This window comes from Periplaneta americana, chromosome 16 (genome assembly GCF_040183065.1).
Source record: "Periplaneta americana isolate PAMFEO1 chromosome 16, P.americana_PAMFEO1_priV1, whole genome shotgun sequence".
Classification (NCBI taxonomy): domain Eukaryota; kingdom Metazoa; phylum Arthropoda; class Insecta; order Blattodea; family Blattidae; genus Periplaneta; species Periplaneta americana.
This window is the reverse complement of record NC_091132.1, coordinates 75930345-75950033: the sequence shown is the minus strand read 5'-3', so window position 1 is coordinate 75950033 and position 19689 is coordinate 75930345. Positions and strand designations below refer to the sequence as shown.

At 39.4% G+C, this 19689-nt stretch overlaps 1 long non-coding RNA gene across 1 annotated transcript; it reads left to right on the top strand.

Annotated features, from left to right (window-relative positions):
- The first annotated feature begins 207 nt into the window (after positions 1 to 207).
- Positions 208 to 19140, top strand: LOC138716481 (uncharacterized). Its single transcript, XR_011336673.1, has 3 exons — positions 208 to 849; positions 13776 to 13900; positions 17930 to 19140. It is a non-coding gene; the product is annotated as an uncharacterized lncRNA (long non-coding RNA).
- The last annotated feature ends 549 nt before the right edge of the window (positions 19141 to 19689 follow it).

Here is a 19689-nt window from a genome sequence, read left to right as displayed (position 1 = left end):
AACCATGTTGATCAATCAGAGTACTTAATTATCTGTTCATGGGCTCAACTACTGATCAGCAGAAGTTCACTTCTCAACTTAAAGGTGCCCTCAGATGATTACTATTTATTGTTAAAATTGCAATATTACCAGTAATATTGATATGCTGAAATACAGTGTTATCAGTTATGTGACGTGGGGTTTTTCCTATGAGCAAGCCCCCCCCCCCCCCCCCCCCCCATTTGCCATGCACTAGAGGAAGTAGCAAGCCTGCTTACTTGTTGACCTTGCTGATTGTCGCAGCTGTTTCTGGGTGTGTGTTGTGTTTTGTTCATTTTTTAATTTGACAATATACATAAAGTGTATTATGCCTCGTGAGTTTACAATAGCACAGCATGTCTTTACGATTCATGTATGTTAACTCAGTCAGCTCGTGAAGTTTGAAGACAGTTTCAAGACATATTCCTGGGTGTAGATGCTCCAGATCATAAAACAGTTCATAATCTTTATCATAAATTTCAGGAAACTGGAAGTGTCCAGCCCAAGAAACCGAAAAAGCAGCATAGAGTTCTCACCAGAGAAAGATTACATGACATTCGTAATATTTTAGAAAATTTTCCTAGAAAATCTCTTCATCATCTTGCACACAGCAAGTGGGAATTTCATATGGGTCTGTGTAAAAGGCTATTAAATTATTACACTTCAAGGCATATAAAATAACTGTGGCACACGCTCTTCAGCAAAGTGGCCCTGTACGTAGGCGCACATTTTATGAGTGGATTCTGGAAAATGTGATGAATAATTTCCTAAAGAGATGCGAAAAATGTGTGGAGAATGAAGGTGGGCAGTTTCAACAAATTTAATAATTTGGTAAGTAATGAGTAGACATCGGATATTTAGGCCCTAAAAAATTAAGTTTTAGGTGCCTACATAGGTTGGAAACATATGTAAAATAGGTTCTTATTGTTTTAAAATAGGTACAATAACATTTCTGAAAATACATCATAAGGGATATAAGTAAAATTAATACAGTACGTATGTTATATTTGAAATGGTTTGTTTGATGTAACATTTTATCATTCGTATTCTCATAAACGGAAGTACAAAAGAAAAACTTTAGCCTTTTATAAATACAGTCAACTCCGGATATAGTGAACCTCTGCGGATTTGCATATTTCGTTCACTATATTCGAAGTGTCTCTCCCCTAACCTTAAATGACAGAAATGAATGAAATTGTGAACAAAAAAATAAATATTTCATTTTTATGGCATGGATTACACTGTATACTGTTATTCACAGTTGATTTACTTAAACTATGCTGTCGACCCACGTCCGCTTGCAAAAGACCACATTCAATGTCGCTTACAATATTCGCCTGATCTTCCAAAGAAAACACTTTATGCTTTGACATTTTTATACAGTACATTCACAATTGGAACACTAGATCAAATAGAAATGAGAAACTCTGTTATGGTGTGACTGCATACTAAGCCTTGGAATTTTACCCGGGTCACTTAATGGAAACTGAGAGAGGGTTCACGGAGTTTGAAAGCCATCGAAATCTTACCTTCATTTATGCTCTGGACATAATGTCCGTCCCCTTTTAATAAAAGAAGGCAATTTCATTTTCTGTTGTTTCAATGCTATCAGTCATAATGGAAATGTTTCTGGGAACAAAAGGCAACCCTTTGATGGTGGAGGATTAGAAATAACAGTAGAGTAGTGTGCCTGAGAACAGAATGGCAACCCTTTGATGGTGGAGTGAGGCAAGGTCGTCACGCGTTGCCTGGATTTACAGTACAGCTCACTGTCTAGGAATCACTAATCGTACTTTTGTTCTTTGACTAAAGGAGTAAGAAACTTAGAATATTGTTCTCAACACATTCTTTCAATTTTATACAAGAAGGTCTGACTTCAAATAAGAACTTGTCAGGATACAAAGCTCACTATAACCGAAGCTAGGTAGGGTTCACTATAAACGGAAATATTAATATACTTTTTAATGTATGCGGGTCAGGACCAACGATTTAGGTTCATTATAGCCGAATGTTCACTATACCCAGAGTTGACTGTACATTTCATTACTGAACTATGTCTAGTCTAATATTTTTAAATTATTCACGCTTTAATTAATATTTTAAAATTAGTGTCCTTGAAGCATATGCCTATATAGGCAGGCTGTAGCGACAGTGGTGTGAAATAAGCCTTTCTTTATTAAAAACAATCTGGTACAAAGAGTACTGAAGTGATTTATATTGTTAACACACATTCTTAGTGCAGAGCCATCTTCCACGAAAAAATTTACCTATTTAAAAATAGAGAAATGACAGTATTGTAATGCTTGAGAAATATAGGCTTTAAGACAATTGCTGAAACTGCAGTAAATTTAACATTGCAAAAATGAAACAGATTATAGTTTTAGAATGTTATTTCACTGATGGATGAAACTTGTAATGTGCATTTAAGTTAGTACCATGTGGTGTAAAGGTGTCATGTTACCGAAAACTGACCTATGTTTGTATGGCTGCATATTCAATATAAATGTGTAGACCTACATAAACACGGGCCAAGTATTTTTGTGAAGTGAAAAATCAGATCCATATTCGTACATGGAATAAAAAAAAAGTTATTTTCATAATAGAGATTACATTTACCTCTTTATTACAGGCACAAAACCACTTTCCCATCTGTTGTAAAACACTGGAAATCTGAAATCTCTTGTCTTATTATTACACTTTTGGAAGTTTTCAGTTTGGAATTTTGTAGCACAAGCACAGAAGCACAATACCAAAATTATGAAGCACTTTCCTAGACTGTCTAGCTACAACTGTTTCGGAAATGTGTGAAGAAAGATGTCTTAAACTTTTCACAATGGATTTTGCGTGGATAACTATTGTTGACGAGATCTTTTGATCTGGCTGCCACTATTGCCATAAATAAAAGGACGACACTTTTCTGCCTACAAAGACTGCGCCCATTTATCCGACTACTGCAATATAATTGAAGGGTACACGGGAATAACGAACAAGGTCCATCAAAAATCGAAATTGAGTTAATAGTGCCATCTGATAGTAGGAGGGGAGGGGAGGGGAGTACTTTCATGTGGCTGCATTGGTTTTATGTAAGAACGAAAATTGTCCTCAGTATTCTGCGTTAAAGTTTCTGTATACTTTGGAAGAATGAACAATGTCACATCCATCCCAAGAAAGAATGAACAATGTCCATTTTAAACACAGAAACTAATGCAGACAGCTGTTACAAACTTGATCTTAGAGTCATAGCACATTGCTTGTTAGTTTATTTTTACATATGCCAATACGATCTGTATTATACAATAATATATTATTAAATGACTGTATGATGTTTAGCTGTTATTCCATGTGACAATAAATTATATTAATTTTCATTAGAACTTGTGAGCATAATACAAACAGCTGTACTATTCCAGTGTTCAGATGTCTGTGATAGGGTATTGATTATTTCCTTTATTATACTTTTATGGTACATATTGTAGTGTTTGAAGTTAGTACAATTTATTTTTATAATGTCTGACGTTAGAGAAAATGAATTATCGGGACCCATTCCATCTTCTGTAAATTCAAGGAAGAGAAAAGTTACGGGATGTGTTACAGATGCATAAAAAATTCGTGCTATGAGTCATATTATAGGAGAAGACTGTAAATGTTCTCGTTTTCAGTGTTTTCAGAAAATAAGCCAAAGTGAAAGAAGCGATCTTATTAAACATTTCAATGAATTAGCATCATATGACACTCAAAATGCTCACCTTTCAGGACTAATTTCGGTACTTCCTGTCCAAAGAAAAAGATCCAGAAAAACACAAGCCGAAGCTGATTTTCATAATTTTTCTTATAGATATAAAATGCGAATAAACAAAGATGGGCAAAATACTGATGTTCCCATTTGCTATAAAGTATGTATTGCTCTGCATGGAATAACAGGCAGACGTTTAGTCACTTTGAAAACGTCATTGGCTACTACTGGAAAAGCCCATACAGAAACAAGAGTTAAATATGGAAACAGGCCTCACCAAATGAAAGGAGAGATTTTATTTAAAATTTGTCAGCACATTCAATCACTTAGAGGTCAGAAAGTCCACTAATCTCGTCACGATAGCCGAAGGTTGTATCTTCCAGAGGACTTGAATATTTCTAAGCTGCTTAAGTTACAATTAGAAAAATTTCCTGCGAACCCTGTGTCTTACGAGCAATACAGAGTAATTTTTGTCACTAAATACAACATTAGCTGACATTTCACACATTAAATCAGAAATTTCCAATGAAAAAGATGCAAGTAAATTAGATAATTTTGAGAAGGAGGAACAAAATTTGATTTGGAAGAATGAGAAAAGGACAGAAGTTTTATGAAGTAAAACGGGCTGCACGTCTAAAATCCAGGAAGTCTGAGTATAAAGAGGCTATCTGCATGGATTTCCAAAAGAATTACCAGTTCCAAACATTTCAACTATTGAGGTCTATTATCGTCGACAGCTGCCCTTTTATTCTTGTAACATACATACACTGTCAACAGAAAGATTCATACGCTGTCAACAGAAAGATTTGCTTTCTACATGTATGACCAAAATATTTAAAGTAAAGGCTCTGATGAAGTTTGCTCTAAGTTATGGCACCATTGTATGAATACTGTACCAAGCTGCGTTGGTGAACTCCGTATCTTCTACGATTCTTGTTCCGGACAAAATAGGAACTTTACGGTACTTAGATTTTGTCATTATGTAGTACATACTAAGAAGAGGTTTGATGTTCAGTGGATCACATTTCCCACTCGAGGCCACTCGTACCTGGAATGTGATAAAAATATGGGACTTTTCAATCAGAGAGCAAGGTGTGAAGTACCCGATGACTGGAGGCAAGAGATTGCGAATTCTAGGAGGAAACCAAACCATTCATCATTGTAAACTGTAAACAGCTACAAGGAAAAGTACAAGGAATTACAAATTTTGAAAAATGTTTGTTCTCCAACTGCTAGAGAATATTTCAGTCTTCCTCCCACCAATGACGAGTCACAAGAAGTCAATAACAGTGAATGAGATGCTTTATAGTCCAATCTATTCATTCACAGTGGAAAATTCAGTGCAATTAGTAGTGTGTAGATTTGTTTTTCATCACTCAAAGATAAACATATTGTAAATTTTATTAGTTACAACAATGTAATTTATTCGTCACAACAATAATTCCTTTCTACAATTCACCTTAAACGCTCTCGTCAACAATTGGATCTTCACTCAACAAAGTATTCGTTATAGCACTCCACCGACGACAATGACAGTTTACTTGGATTATTACGCACAACAATGAACTGTTAATCTTAACTAATATTTACAAAGCACTATTTACAAATCAGAACTACCAGTTCTCAGTTCACAGTTCTTCTATCTCAGTCACTCGAGTTCACAGTATCTCGAACCACAGACCTTCAGAGACAGTTCACTGTACTCGAACTCGGGTCCCTCCAACTGCGGTCCACTGCACTCGAACTCAGGTCCCTCCAACTGCGGTCCACTGCACTCGAACTCAGGCCTTCGGATGCTGACGCAGATGCGGACGCACACTCGAGTCGAACTCTGGCTTGCTTGCTCTGGCTTACTCACTGACGGAATAACTGAAAACTCTGAAACTCTAGTTCGCTGGCGCCTGCTCTTTTATAGCAAAATCATAGTTGCGAGAACCTTCTACAGTTGTGTAGAGAATTATCTCGATATCTCTACATCGACAGACTCCTGGAATAATCGAGAAGGTCGTTCCACATTCACTGCGTTAAGTAGCAGCTGCGCGCAGACTCGTTGCGTTGACGTAATACACCCTCTCTCTTCTCTCCACTGCGCGACGTCACTCAATGTTCCGTGGAGCCTGTGCGATCTGCTTTCATGCGGGACGCTGGTCGTGAGTTCGATTCTCACGTCACTGTCACATTGCCCCCTCCTTAGGGCTGCTCGTCCCGGGCAGTCCCTTGGTAGGCTGCTAATCGGTCCAGATGCACCACCATCATCTTCCCTCGAGGTTGTCGCTGGATGCGGTACACCACGTCGTTGATCCGGGTCACCACGCGGTATGGTCCATCCCAGGCACGCTGCAGCTTTGGCGATTTCCCTTTGGTCCTAGTAGGTCGATACAGCCACACCAGGTAGCCCTCCTGGAATCCTGCAGAGTTGGCTAATCTGTCGTAGCGCACCTTCATCCTGTCGCTGGCCATCTTGAGGTGCTCTCTGGCCAGTTGGTGAATTCCAATCAACTTCTCGGTGAGTTCTGCCACATAGTCAGTCGCTGGCTGGTCGGCGCTGGGTGGCGTGCCAAACAGCAGATCACAGGGCAGGCGCAGCTCTCTCCCGAAGACCATGTTTGCCGGTGTCATTCCTGTTGTATCGTGGACCGAAGCTCTGTAGGCCAAGAGGAACAGTGGAACTCTGGCATCCCAGTCTCGCTGATGGTTGGACACCACCTTCCACAGGTGCTCCTCCACGGTTTTGATGTATCGTTCCACCATGCCGTCGGACTGTGGGTGGAGGGGAGTGGTCCTGGTTTTATGCACCCCCAGACGCTCGAACAATTCTCCCATCAGGTTGGATTCGAAGTTGCGCCCCTGATCGCTATGCAATTCCCGGGGCACCCCGAATCGGCAGATGAAGTTGTCAAGCAGCGCGTCGGCCACCGTCGAAGCCTCTTGGTTGGGAATCGCGTACACCTCTGGCCATTTTGTGAAGTAATCCATGGCGACTAACAGGTAGCGGTTCCCGCGATCCGTGACCGGGAACAGTCCAGCAACATCGATGGCGATCCTCTCAAAAGGAGCTCCCACGTTGTACTGCTGCATGGCTCCCCTGCTGCGGGTCCTTGGTCCGCGACTGGCTGCACAGGTGTCGCATCTTCGGCACCATTGTTCCGTGTCGGTTCTCTGATGCAACCAATAGAACCTCTGCCTTAACTTGTCCAGCGTCCTGTTGGCTCCCAGGTGGCCTCCAGTCACTCCAGCATGAGTCTCCTCCAGCACTTCCTTCATCTTGCTCCTGGGCAGGACAAGTTGTTCTATGTGGGTCCTTCCATCGGCCGACTCCCAAATCCTCTTCAGGATACCGTCCTTGACAGTGAAGGATTCCCACTGTGCCCAGTAGCTCTTGTAAGTGGTGCTACGGTTGGCGATATCGGCCCATACTGGTCTCTGGCCGGACTCCACATCACGTAGTAGCTGTCCAATGTTTGGGTCCTCCAGCTGCTCCCTCCTTATGGCGGCGTTATCCCATCCTGGGCTCGGCTGGGCAGCAATACTCGTACTGCGTGGGCGTCATCTTGCTTTTCCCCTTGGCCCTCCAAGGAGAGCTCGCTGGCCACGGGTTGGTCTTCGGCGTCCATCAGGAACACTTCATCCCGACCAAGACGGAGTATACGGCGCCGGACGTCCACCGCCGCATCGAGTAACCGCATGGCGTCGAGTCCCAGGACGACGTCCTCGGTGATGTTGGCGACGAACACCCACATCTCCAGTTTCCTCTTCCCCAAGGTCAGGTCCAGGAAGACCTCTCTCTGGATGGGCAAGCTCTCGCCTGAAGCAGTCCGTAGCTCGTATTGGCGCAGCGGCGTCCTCCCAGGTAGGCCACGCACGACGTCTGGTCTGGCGATAGTGAGCATCGCCCCGGTGTCCACCAGTACTCTGCATGGACGGCCTCTTATCCGTCCTTCAGCAATCAGTCCATCGTCGCACCTTCTGTCGACCGGTTTCAGGACGAGCCGAGGGGACGGTGATGATGGTGTCGACGTGCTCCTCCTAGCATCGGCCCCCTCTCTCTCCTGACTGTTGCCAAGTCGGTCGCAACTCCTGCGCAGGTGCCCAGGTTCACCGCAGGACCAGCAGGTGGGCACCCGTCGTCCCCGTTGCTCAGGCGACTGTTGACTCCTCTCGGTGTCAGCCACCTCTCTCTCCGGCCGGTGGCCAGAGCGGTCGCAGTCCCTCCTTAGGTGTCCCGGCCTCCCGCAGGACCAGCAGATGGGCGCCCGTCGTCTCCGCCGCTCCGTTGACTGTTGGCGCTCCTCGACGTCGGCCACCTCTCTCTCCTGCCTGTGACCGGATCGGTCACAGTCCCTTCTCAGGTGTCCCGGTCTGCCGCAGGACCAGCAGGTGGGCGCCCGTCGTTTCCGCCGCTCCGTTGACTGCTGGCGCTCCTCGACGTCGGCCACCTCTCTCTCCTGCCTGTGGCCGGATTGGTCACAGTCCCTTCTCAAGTGTCCCGGTTTGCCACAGGACCAGCAGGTGGGCGCCCGTCGTCTCCGCCGCTCCGTTGACTGCCGCTCGGTTGGCTTTGGTTGGCGCCCCCCAGCATCCGTCGCCGTGACGCTCCTGATCCAGTGCGGTGTTGAGACTCCCGCCGCCGACTTGGCCGCCTCCATCCTGAGGGCCGCCGCCAGAGCTGCGTTGATAGTGCGATGCTCTGCCAGGAGTAGCTGTTGTCTGATATCGGGGTCTCGAACTCCGCTGCCGAAGGTGTAGGCCGCCTCTCCAGCGATGAAATCATTAGGTAGGCCCCTGAGGGCCTTATGGGCCAGTTGCTCCACCGCCATCGCGAATTCTTGTAGGGACTCGCCTGACTGTTGGACCCTCGTTTTCAGTTGGGTCCTAAATGCTGCAGCAAGTTGATGGTCACCATAACGTCCCTCCAAGGCCGCCATTATCTCAGCGGCTGTCCCATCTTCTGGAACGCTGTAAAGAATCTCCGACGCCTGTCCCTGAAGCGCGGCCAGCAGCTGAGTAGTTTTCTCTGCTGGCGTCCACCCATTGTGCTCTGCGATGGCCTCGAACTGGCGACGGAATATTGCCCAAGACGTCGTACCGTCGAACTTCGGCGTCTTGACGTTGTGATGTCTGGCTGAAGCCGATGGTTCCGCAGGGGCACTATATGGAGTCCTCAACTCTGTGGCCGCTTCTTGCATGGCACGTCGAACCTCCTCGGCAACTATCTGTTTCTGTTCTCTAGACTGGCGATCCACCAACGCGAGGATGTGCTTGTTTTCTACAGCATGTTGGTCCATCAGCACACACGTTTCCTCTTGACGACGTTCGAGATCGCGGATCTTGCCGTCGAAATGGTCTACCTCCTGTCTCAACTCGGCTACTGTCTCGTTTATAGTTGTAAAATTCTGGTTTAGTTTATCCAAATCGGCCTTAAGTTCGTCTTTCACGATGGCGACAATTCCATATACGTGGGCCGAAACGCTTTCAATTTGCGTAGTGACGTCATCTTTCACTCCGCTTATGTCACTTTTCATCTCTGTTTTCACTTCACTTATGTCACTTTTCATCTCCGTTTTCACATCGCTTATGTCACTTTTCATCTCCGTTTTCACATCACTTATGTCGTTCTTCAACTCACTGATGTGCTTGTTCATTTCGTCTTTCATTTCTGCTTTCATTTCCGCGATGGCTTGCAGGATCTGCTGTAGGTTCTCCATTGTCGATAATATCCCACTTCTGACACCAATGTAAATTTTATTAGTTACAACAATGTAATTTATTCGTCACAACAATAATTCCTTTCTACAATTCACCTTAAACGCTCTCGTCAACAATTGGATCTTCACTCAACAAAGTATTCGTTATAGCACTCCACCGACGACAATGACAGTTTACTTGGATTATTACGCACAACAATGAACTGTTAATCTTAACTAATATTTACAAAGCACTATTTACAAATCAGAACTACCAGTTCTCAGTTCACAGTTCTTCTATCTCAGTCACTCGAGTTCACAGTATCTCGAACCACAGACCTTCAGAGACAGTTCACTGTACTCGAACTCGGGTCCCTCCAACTGCGGTCCACTGCACTCGAACTCAGGTCCCTCCAACTGCGGTCCACTGCACTCGAACTCAGGCCTTCGGATGCTGACGCAGATGCGGACGCACACTCGAGTCGAACTCTGGCTTGCTTGCTCTGGCTTACTCACTGACGGAATAACTGAAAACTCTGAAACTCTAGTTCGCTGGCGCCTGCTCTTTTATAGCAAAATCATAGTTGCGAGAACCTTCTACAGTTGTGTAGAGAATTATCTCGATATCTCTACATCGACAGACTCCTGGAATAATCGAGAAGGTCGTTCCACATTCACTGCGTTAAGTAGCAGCTGCGCGCAGACTCGTTGCGTTGACGTAATACACCCTCTCTCTTCTCTCCACCGCGCGACGTCACTCAATGTTCCGTGGAGCCTGTGCGATCTGCTTTCATGCGGGACGCTGGTCGTGAGTTCTATTCTCACGTCGCTGTCACAATATTTATAATGGGTCAACAATATTAAATTTATAACCTTTAAAAAGAATACCCTACACGAAAGTAAACATGTGCTACATTGTTTGAAAATATTATGCCTGATTCTATTCCCAACAAATATTCAATTAAACTGTGACATTGTTCGTTCTTCCCGTTTATAAAACGTACCAAAGTAGAATTTTTGCAGTTTTGCATTGTTGTAATTCATAAAATCAAAACAATATTTTGTCACATATCTATCTATATATATAATTTGAACTGGTAATGGAAATTACGGGAAAACGGCTGAACGGATTTTAATAAATGGCCCCTCATTTTGAAGCTTGGAACCCAAAGTTTTTCGGAAAAGTGGTAGTTTTCAGTGAAATGTCAATTTTCCTACACAATTTTCCTATTTTCCAAAATCCATCTGTTGTCAGTTTTGAGAACTAATTTTATCGAATCACGGCCGACTTGATTGAATTTCAGAACAAAACACAAATTACAATAAACAATAGGCTATTACACGAAGGCCATGACCTGCAGGATTGCCGACATATTTAGAGCTCAATTCAATTTGTTATTAAAAACTGATTCTGCAGTGTATAACAATTTTCTGAGTACAGCTGTGTATTGGATATTCAAATCTACGAAACTTGAGGTGGTTTGATGACATTATTATCATTAGAAATTAAATTTTATTATAGTTATTATCATGATGCATCTATTTTTCATTAATTGTACATAATATTGATGCTATATTGATGACATGAAAGTGAAACTTTTGAGGTTATGTAAGTAAATGTAGAGAATATCTTAATTTAGATCTTCATTTCTATAATTTACTGAGTGGCTGCTATATATAACTACAAAACTTAAGTAAGATAATAATATTGTTATTAAAAATCAAATAGTTTTATACTTATTAGCCCAATGGGGTTGGGTCTTTTTCATATACTTAATGGCGGTGTAGTGTAGATATTGATATGTGTCATTGTCTTCAGTCTTGACTCGACAGAGCGCAAAAATTACAGTTCCTAAGGAAAGATCAAAATAAGAGGCCTAGAAAATTGTGTAGTCTCTAGATCATTTCAGCAAGATCTCTTAGTAGGATAAAATGATTTTAGGCTCTACATTTCAAGTTCTACATGCAGCAGCTATAAGAAATTGCTATTGTTCGAAAGCTTAGCAAACCTGACTTTTTTTAACTTTTGCCTACAATCCACAATGACCTGAAATAGCTACTGCTTTCTTCCTGACATTGATACTTGCGTTTTCGCGTTGAAACTCAAAAACTGAAGTTGGATAGGTTCAAGAAAAAGTATTTGGCCTAAAAAAATCCATTCAGAGGGAGTATGTTTCGTTATTATGGAAGCAAATAACTATTAAAAAGACAAGTATTCTTCATTGAAAATAAATCTGAAAAATTTTTATTTGAACATCTAACGAACTTAGTTTGCAGCAGCATTTGCTGCACAAGCCACTAGTTTGCTTTATAATGCTACATTCTTGTGTGATAAAAAATAACAAGTTAACAATAAACTATACGTTTCAAGTCCTCAAACTTTAAATTTCATTTATCTCAAAATTATTCTAAATGGACCTTGTTCGTTATTCCCGTGTACCCTTCAATTGTTAGTGCAGTGTCTGTCTGTCCCTCACCAATTCTGTCTTCGAGGATTAATATTTTTAATATTTTGAATTCTCACTGCTTGTTTGGGGGGAGGGGGGAGAGTACTATTAAAATATGGCGAAAAAAGGCTGTTATAGGTGCAGAAAAGCGAAAACAAGTGCATTTAGGCACTATAAAGTTTATAATAGTAGGCATATTATATATATATATATATATATATATATATATATATAATATTTACTGATAGACAAATTATATGATTATGTCTCGTGACTAGAATATGGTACGAAATGGAAACACAAAAATTGGAGATTTATCCTTCGAAGAGGTGGAAAAATTCAAATATCTTGGAGCAGATATAAATGACACTCGGGAGGAAATTAAACGCAGAATAAATATGGGAAATGCCTGTTATTATTCGGTTGAGAAGCTTTTGTCATTAGTCTGCTGTCAAAAAATCTGAAAGTTAGAATTTATAAAACAGTTATATTACCAGTTGTTCTGTATGGTTGTGAAACTTGGACTATCACTTTGAGAGAGGAACAGAGATTAAAGGTGTTTGAAAATAAGGTTCTTAGGAAAGTATTTGTGGCTAAACATTATAAAGACCGGAAGGAAAAAAAAAACCTTTGGGGAGGCCGAGATGTAGATGGGAAGATAATATTAAAATGGATTTGAGGGAGGTGGGATATGACAATAGAGACTGGATTAATCTTGCTCAGGATAGGGACCAATGGCGGGCTTATGTGAGGGAGGCAATGAACCTCCTGGTTCCTTAAAAGCCATTTGTAAGTAAGATAGGCTATTAAGGAAAACAATAGGTAAAACCCTAAAGATTCGATGCCTAGTAATGAGCTTCTTAAATTTGTTTGTATATTGTTGTATAGTTGGTTTGTTTTATTGTTTTACCCTCTCACTAATCACTGAGACCCGGCTAACTGGCTAACGAGCGACTCGCTCACCCATAAGAGTCATTCCACGTCAAATCACACAAAATTATACAAATTTTGATCTTCATATTTCTGATTGCGTTTATATTTTTTTTACCAACTCTATGGGTCTAATAAACCAACAAGTGTATCTTTATTTCCTCCTAAGTCCACATGTTTTTAAAATATTACATGTTAAAATTCGTTACAAATGTAGCACAATGCAACATTTAAAGCGTCATATTTCTGACGATATTGATGTTAAAAATTTTTTGAAAAATGCATTTAAAAGCTTAAACTACTGTCTTTTATTACATATTTACTAACTAATTTTAATATAAATATTACAAATATTTTTTTATAATTCAATTTTTAAAACATATATATCAATGTGAAATAGCCCTATTAAAAATCTAAAAAAATGCCTGCTAGGTGCTGAAGTATTCTTAATAATTCCAGAAAAAATCAGAATGGGATCTCCAATAGTTTAATGGAAATTTAATTACTTACGAAACAATGTGTAGCGGTTGGTGCAGCAGCAGTGGACAGGAAGTGTTAAAGCATGCTGGGAGGTTTATCGGCGCTGGATGATTGACTGAACATTGCAACATTACACCCAGTACGGATCAAGTCACTCGAGGAAACTCTGCTAATTTACTTATTATGATATCTTCAAATATTTGTACATTATGCTTTTTAAATGTTTCTTTTCATTCACACTTTAAATTTTCATTCGCATACCTTCTTTCTTGAAAGAAAATTGTTTTACTAAATCATCAGTTTTTGACAACAGAATGAAAAGAATGTAATTTTAATGTACCAGTTATTGGTTTTAGATTGTGGTATCTGGCCTGCAAATTTTCAGTGTGGTTTTTGTGCTTATTCAATGGACAAAATATAAATGACACGTTAGAAATGTTTTTTGTGATCAATCAAACAGTTTTTTTTTTGGTGTTGTTATAGGATCTTGTATAGGCTGGCTCCCATGGCAAGTCTTTTAACAGTTTCTCCAATGCCATCACATGGACCTTTACCATGCAATGTTGCAAAGAAGTATCATTCAGCACTAATTCCATAATCGTCTTCATGTAAGCAATTATTTTAATTTTTTTTTTTATTGTGAACTTGATCCATGGGAAAAGTAGATGATTTTTTTCATATCATTGAATTCTTGCTTTAAGAAATTGATTACTTCGGATTGAAAAACGTGAAAGGGATCGGTGTCATGTTTCATTGTTTCTGTGATGACAATACTTTTGTGACGAATTTCTGTATCTCCTTTGAAATATACTACGAAAGGATGTATTGTGGCTTGGCATATGTTCCAATGCATACCTTGTATTGAATCTTGTATTACAAATGCATAATTTTCAGAAAAGTCTGCAATAACTATGTAATTTTCAGGTTGTACATTTCTTTGCATTCTGTCAAAAATAAAATATGGTTGACTTTTGAATAGATGACGATGCATTTTCTACATGAAAAACTTTACATGCAAGGAGCCTTTTACTTTTTGAAACTTTTCACGGGGGTTTCGCGTTTGTTGTAGCTTTCTTTTCTTGATAGGGGATTCTATTGACATCAAACTCTTGTTTAATTCCATAGAACTGCTAGAAGAAGAACTGAGATGAACACTTTCTCTGTCCGCACTTTCATTTGATTCATGTTTATTAATATCACAAGAACTACCGGTTTCACATATAATTTCACCTGACCTATGCGGAAATTGATTGATTTTTATGGAACGAATCACATATTTGCACATTCAAAGACTCCTTTAAATTGAGCTTTATCAATAAGTCGCGACTTACACGTCTTAGTGTATTTTTCTTTTTAAAAGCGTGATTAGGAAGGTAAATGGATTTAAACACTTGTTGTATATTACGCGATCTTTACCATAACTCATGTTGTATAGAAGTCACGTCACTGCGTGAAATTCAAACCCAAACTGATTATTTTTCTCTTCTATATTTTGTCTCCTGCTATCTGTTTACTGTCATAAAGTTTACTGCCTTACCCAGCCTTGCTGTCATCAAACACTTGGCTATATTACAGTATAAGCATACAGCACTGTGAAGGGCTTCCCCTCTTAGCTGAGCTGACAATAATAAAATAATTTTAGATAAGATATTTACTGTTCCTTTTAAGGTATTAATCATTTGATGATTAGTATGGTGACATCAGATGCAAAGGGGGATTTCGTAAAACTTTCCACGGGCAGCCTTCTAGCCTATGGCTGCAAGCAGTTCATTAGCTGGGCATCGCGAGCGCGTGCATGCCTCTGGAAAATAAATTGTTACAAATGTATGAGTGCTGATCCCATATTTATAAATGCATTAGTTTACAGATAATACATCAGCGAACAAGTCTATTTTTTTTTTTTTTTTTTCAGATTTTTCACTTGGCTATTTAATATAGTAATTTTGCTTTGAAAAAGAAATGATTAAAAGAAATAGGCCAAATTTTAAATTTATTTGTGATAGGCCTAAAGTAATAAAAAGTGTTGTATTTAGTCTTTCAAATGCGCCAAACCGCAAATCTCAATTATATGTAGACACAGAGTTCCAAGTGAGTTTATGTAACAGTGCGCGCATAATTTGCGTAACTTCAAATAGTCCTAACTACACAAATAATTAATAATTGTGAAAATAAAACAATATGGGTCTCCTTATTTGATGTCTGGAATTCATGAAAAAAAATTCGACCATTTCTGAGAAGGTCGTGTTTTATTGCTGTGCGATTTGACGTGGAATGACTCATAAGCAAAACACTCCGGTAGGAAGCAAAACTGATCGCACTGTAGACTGACATAGGCCTACTGTTGTCAACACTGAAAATATTGGTGGGATGGTTTAGTGAAAACCAAAATACTTGTAATAATCACGGTATATATTGATCATGTGAAGCCCATTATTGACAATACCGAGATTTGAAATTTCCGTTATAACTCGACCGAGGCAAGTGGAGATCCGACATAATGTGAACTATCGTAATTCCGCTATACAAACGCAGGATAAGTACAAGTGGCACTCTGGGCTGCAGGACTCCACTGGCCTCAGTCGAGTAATACCTGAAACACGGAGATGACTGGCAACTCACCACATGTAAACAGAGACTTGACAACAAATTCTGATACCGTACCCAAGTAGCTTTGCTAATTTTTAGTGAAAACTAGAGAGAGAGCTTAGTGTGTTATATTTCACTGTAACTGGTCCTAACAGTTCCTCGAAACACATGCTAGTAATGCAAAAATAATTTTGAAAATCTCTGGACCAGTGCCTTAACCCCCATTGAAGACCACCAACCCCAAAATGCAACATTCATTATCTTATTTCGCCACCTGAGGTCAGACATTATGTTGAAATAATTTGTTCAACTTTGTATTCATTTAGGAGAAAAGTGATTGGTCTTGCTTGAAAACTGGAACAGTAGCTTCATTTCTTTTTATTGAAAATTATGTTAACCTGTTTTTTGATCTGAGGCTGCTCTCGAACATGGGGTTCGAATCCCGCTTGGGTTGATTACTGGTTAGGTTTTTTCCGAGGTTTTTGCCAACGTAATTCCATGACAAATCGGACTCATTTTCCCAAATACCACCTCACTAATACCAATTTCACTTACATACACAATAAGTCTTCAGGCTGCACAATGCGTTCAGAAATAGGGGAGAACCCTCCTGTTTCGTGTATGTAGGATAGCTGGATTGTACGTTTTTCCCGTATTCATACGTTTTTTCACTTTAAAGTAGGTCTTCCATAATTTGGGGTTATCTAGGTCTTTAATCCTCTGATTGAGGTTCTATCTGATATGTAGCCCACATCTGTTATCAGGCAGTATATCTCACTTGACGATATGTGTCAGAGGAAGAACAATTGTTTTTATGCATCTGAAATCTGACTAATGTAAAATGTAACTAGTCTGTGATGTTTGCAATGGAGGGGAAACGGAACTGACTACCATACTCCATTATCTCCTGGCCTAATTGCCTCATAAGTGGTGATTTCTTGGTATCACTTGCGAGATTCAGACCTGTCTTCGGACAATTGACTAAACAATAACTACGTCTTTTTCCCCCGCAATATAAAAATTATTTTTAGTATGGAGTCCATTTGGCCTATATGTAGAGATTTGTTTTTAAAATACTACAAATGTTTGCACTATTTAAAGGAAAATGTTAAAAAAGAAACGACCTAATGGCTTGTTAATGGTAATGACTAGGCTTGTAATGTTGGGGACCAATTATAAATGTTGACTACAGCATGGTTCATAGACCTGGGATGTAAGCTAGTACGAGGGCATTGACTTGGTTCTGCAGTCAATTACGGGAATAACAAGGTGAACATAAACAAATCTGGACAGCTCTGAAAGTAAATATAAGCTAAATAGCATTACAAAGATATATATTTTTACGTACCTTTCATTATGTGGAGAAGAATTATCATAGAATTCACTCACATTCACTTCAAAACACTCACCAAATTCTGCTGCAAAAATATGTGCCTGAGAACCTTTAATCTTTTGCATTATTATTCAGGTGGTACACTGTTTATGCATGCTACAGTAGTGACTGATGAACGGAGTATTCAACAGTTATGCATGCTAGAGTACTGACTGGAGAATGGATATAAACTTGAAACCACCATAACGCATTCTGTCAGTCCCTGACATTAGTACTGACCATACATCTTAAACAATAAACAGTCACTTATATGCTACTGGTACTAAGTCCTGGGAAGTTCGCATGGTGTCTTCCTTATTTTTTCTGAAAATTTTCATTTTTTCTTAAAACAAACCAGACAACCCTACGCGTATGATTCCCATTAAAATGGCTGTTATCCTTCACTCATCCTGTTCTGATTGTCCGATCGATCAGAATAGAATCAAATTTTCATATCTCAAGAAATCATCTGGATTGAAAATATTTTTAGAGTTAATAATTTCTAGATTTGTTTACAAATAGCCTTACTAAAAGTGATTCTCTTTGCTTTTTGTATGTAGACATACGACATTCCTCATTCTTCCATCTTTCAGTCAATACGAATTCAAAATTACAGATCTATACAGCTTTTAAAGTAAATGTAATTTGATGTACTAATAATAATCATTATCTCTTGAAGGTCCAGACTGACTAGTTGATTGCTGGCCTTACATCCACATACCTCAGCAGAAGTGAACGATCATCTAAACAGTATGAAGATAACAGGTGGTCAACATAATCTCTTGAGCCGTTATAGCTAGTTTTCGAAACCAGAGTTTATCTATTGTAGCTTCCCAAATTCATCATAATGCGGATGAACACTGGTCTCATACATTGCCCGACATAAGAAAGTTTCGAGATCAGTGAGTAATGACGTTAAAATGTGTAATTTCAAAATATGTTTTGTTATGCACACATAGTTGTTTCAGTGTAAGTATTAGAAATTGACAATGAAAATTGTATAATTACTTTGATTGAAATATCACACACTATACATATGTGAAACAATAATAAAATTTAATACGTCACAAGAATGAAAACTTAATTATTTTATTTTACAGAATAATATTGCTTAAAGTAATGTGGTATTAAACTTAAATCCCATTGAAATTTGTGCAATTTTTACTAACAATAGCTTTCTGTTACTTATTAGTTCCATTTTGTTAATTTTTGCTACATGGTGAATTATATATTTTCTTAAGACTATACATAAGAGCTCCAAATTTTTAAGCTAGTGTTTGCTATTACACACACACACACACTCACTTAAAATATTTCTTCTAGAATGTTGTTGTTGTTTTCTAATGCCAGGCATTTGACAAAGTCATTTGACCTCTTGCACTCCAATATTTTTCAAAGATATTATCATGACCAGCCACTGAAGCACAGATTTTGAGATGTTCCGAATCCATTTCTTGGTTTGAGTTGCATAATGGGCAGTTAGGGGACTGATATATTCCAATTCTATGCAAGTGTTTGGCCAAACAATCATGGTCCGTTGCCAATCTAAATGCAGCTACAGACGATTTTCGTGGTAAATCGGGAATTAACTGTGGAGTTTGATGCTCTTATAGAATATATACAGTGCATTATGGCCTTTCAGTTACAATTTCTTGTACTGTGGTAAATGCATAATTGTATTCATCACTTCCAACACAATCCTCAACACTCGAACACCTTTTTTCATTGTGACATAGCGAATCAAGTATGTTGGCACACAGAGTAACACACACACCATCTTGACAACGTATACTATATGATGCTTGTGTAAGATGTAGTCCTTGCCAGTACACTAGAAGTAGGATTACCACTGCACAATAAACTTTCATGATTGCTGGATCTCGGTATAAACCCCTTACTTGATGAATACCAGGAAAATGTGTGAAAATTGTCGTAAGCACATTATAAGCTAGACTCAATTATCTTCACATATCAGCACTCTCCTTTCCTGAAACCTGTAACATACTGTGAAGGTTATCACTTGTTCGCCCACATTTGAATACAGTGGTACCTCGCATAACGAATCTAATCTGTTCCCAGATGAAGTTTGTTATGCGAGAAGTTCGTTATACGGAACACTGTTCCCTATAGTAACATATGGGAAAAATTTTAATTCATTCCTGATCCAAAAAAAACCCAATTTATAAAAAAAACTCACTGATGTTTCTACTTACTTCACAACACCAAAAATCACTCAATTTTCGCAAAGTTTAACCTTTCTGAAACAAATTAAGAAGAAAGAAATATTAAGACATAAGGCATACAGTACAATATCTCAAACTACTGTAACCAAAAAACAAACGGAAAAATATGTTAATAAAAATGTATTCTCACTTTACTCTCGAAATATGCGATTTTTTTGCATATGTGATCGCATGTGTTCAGTTCATTATGCAGGTT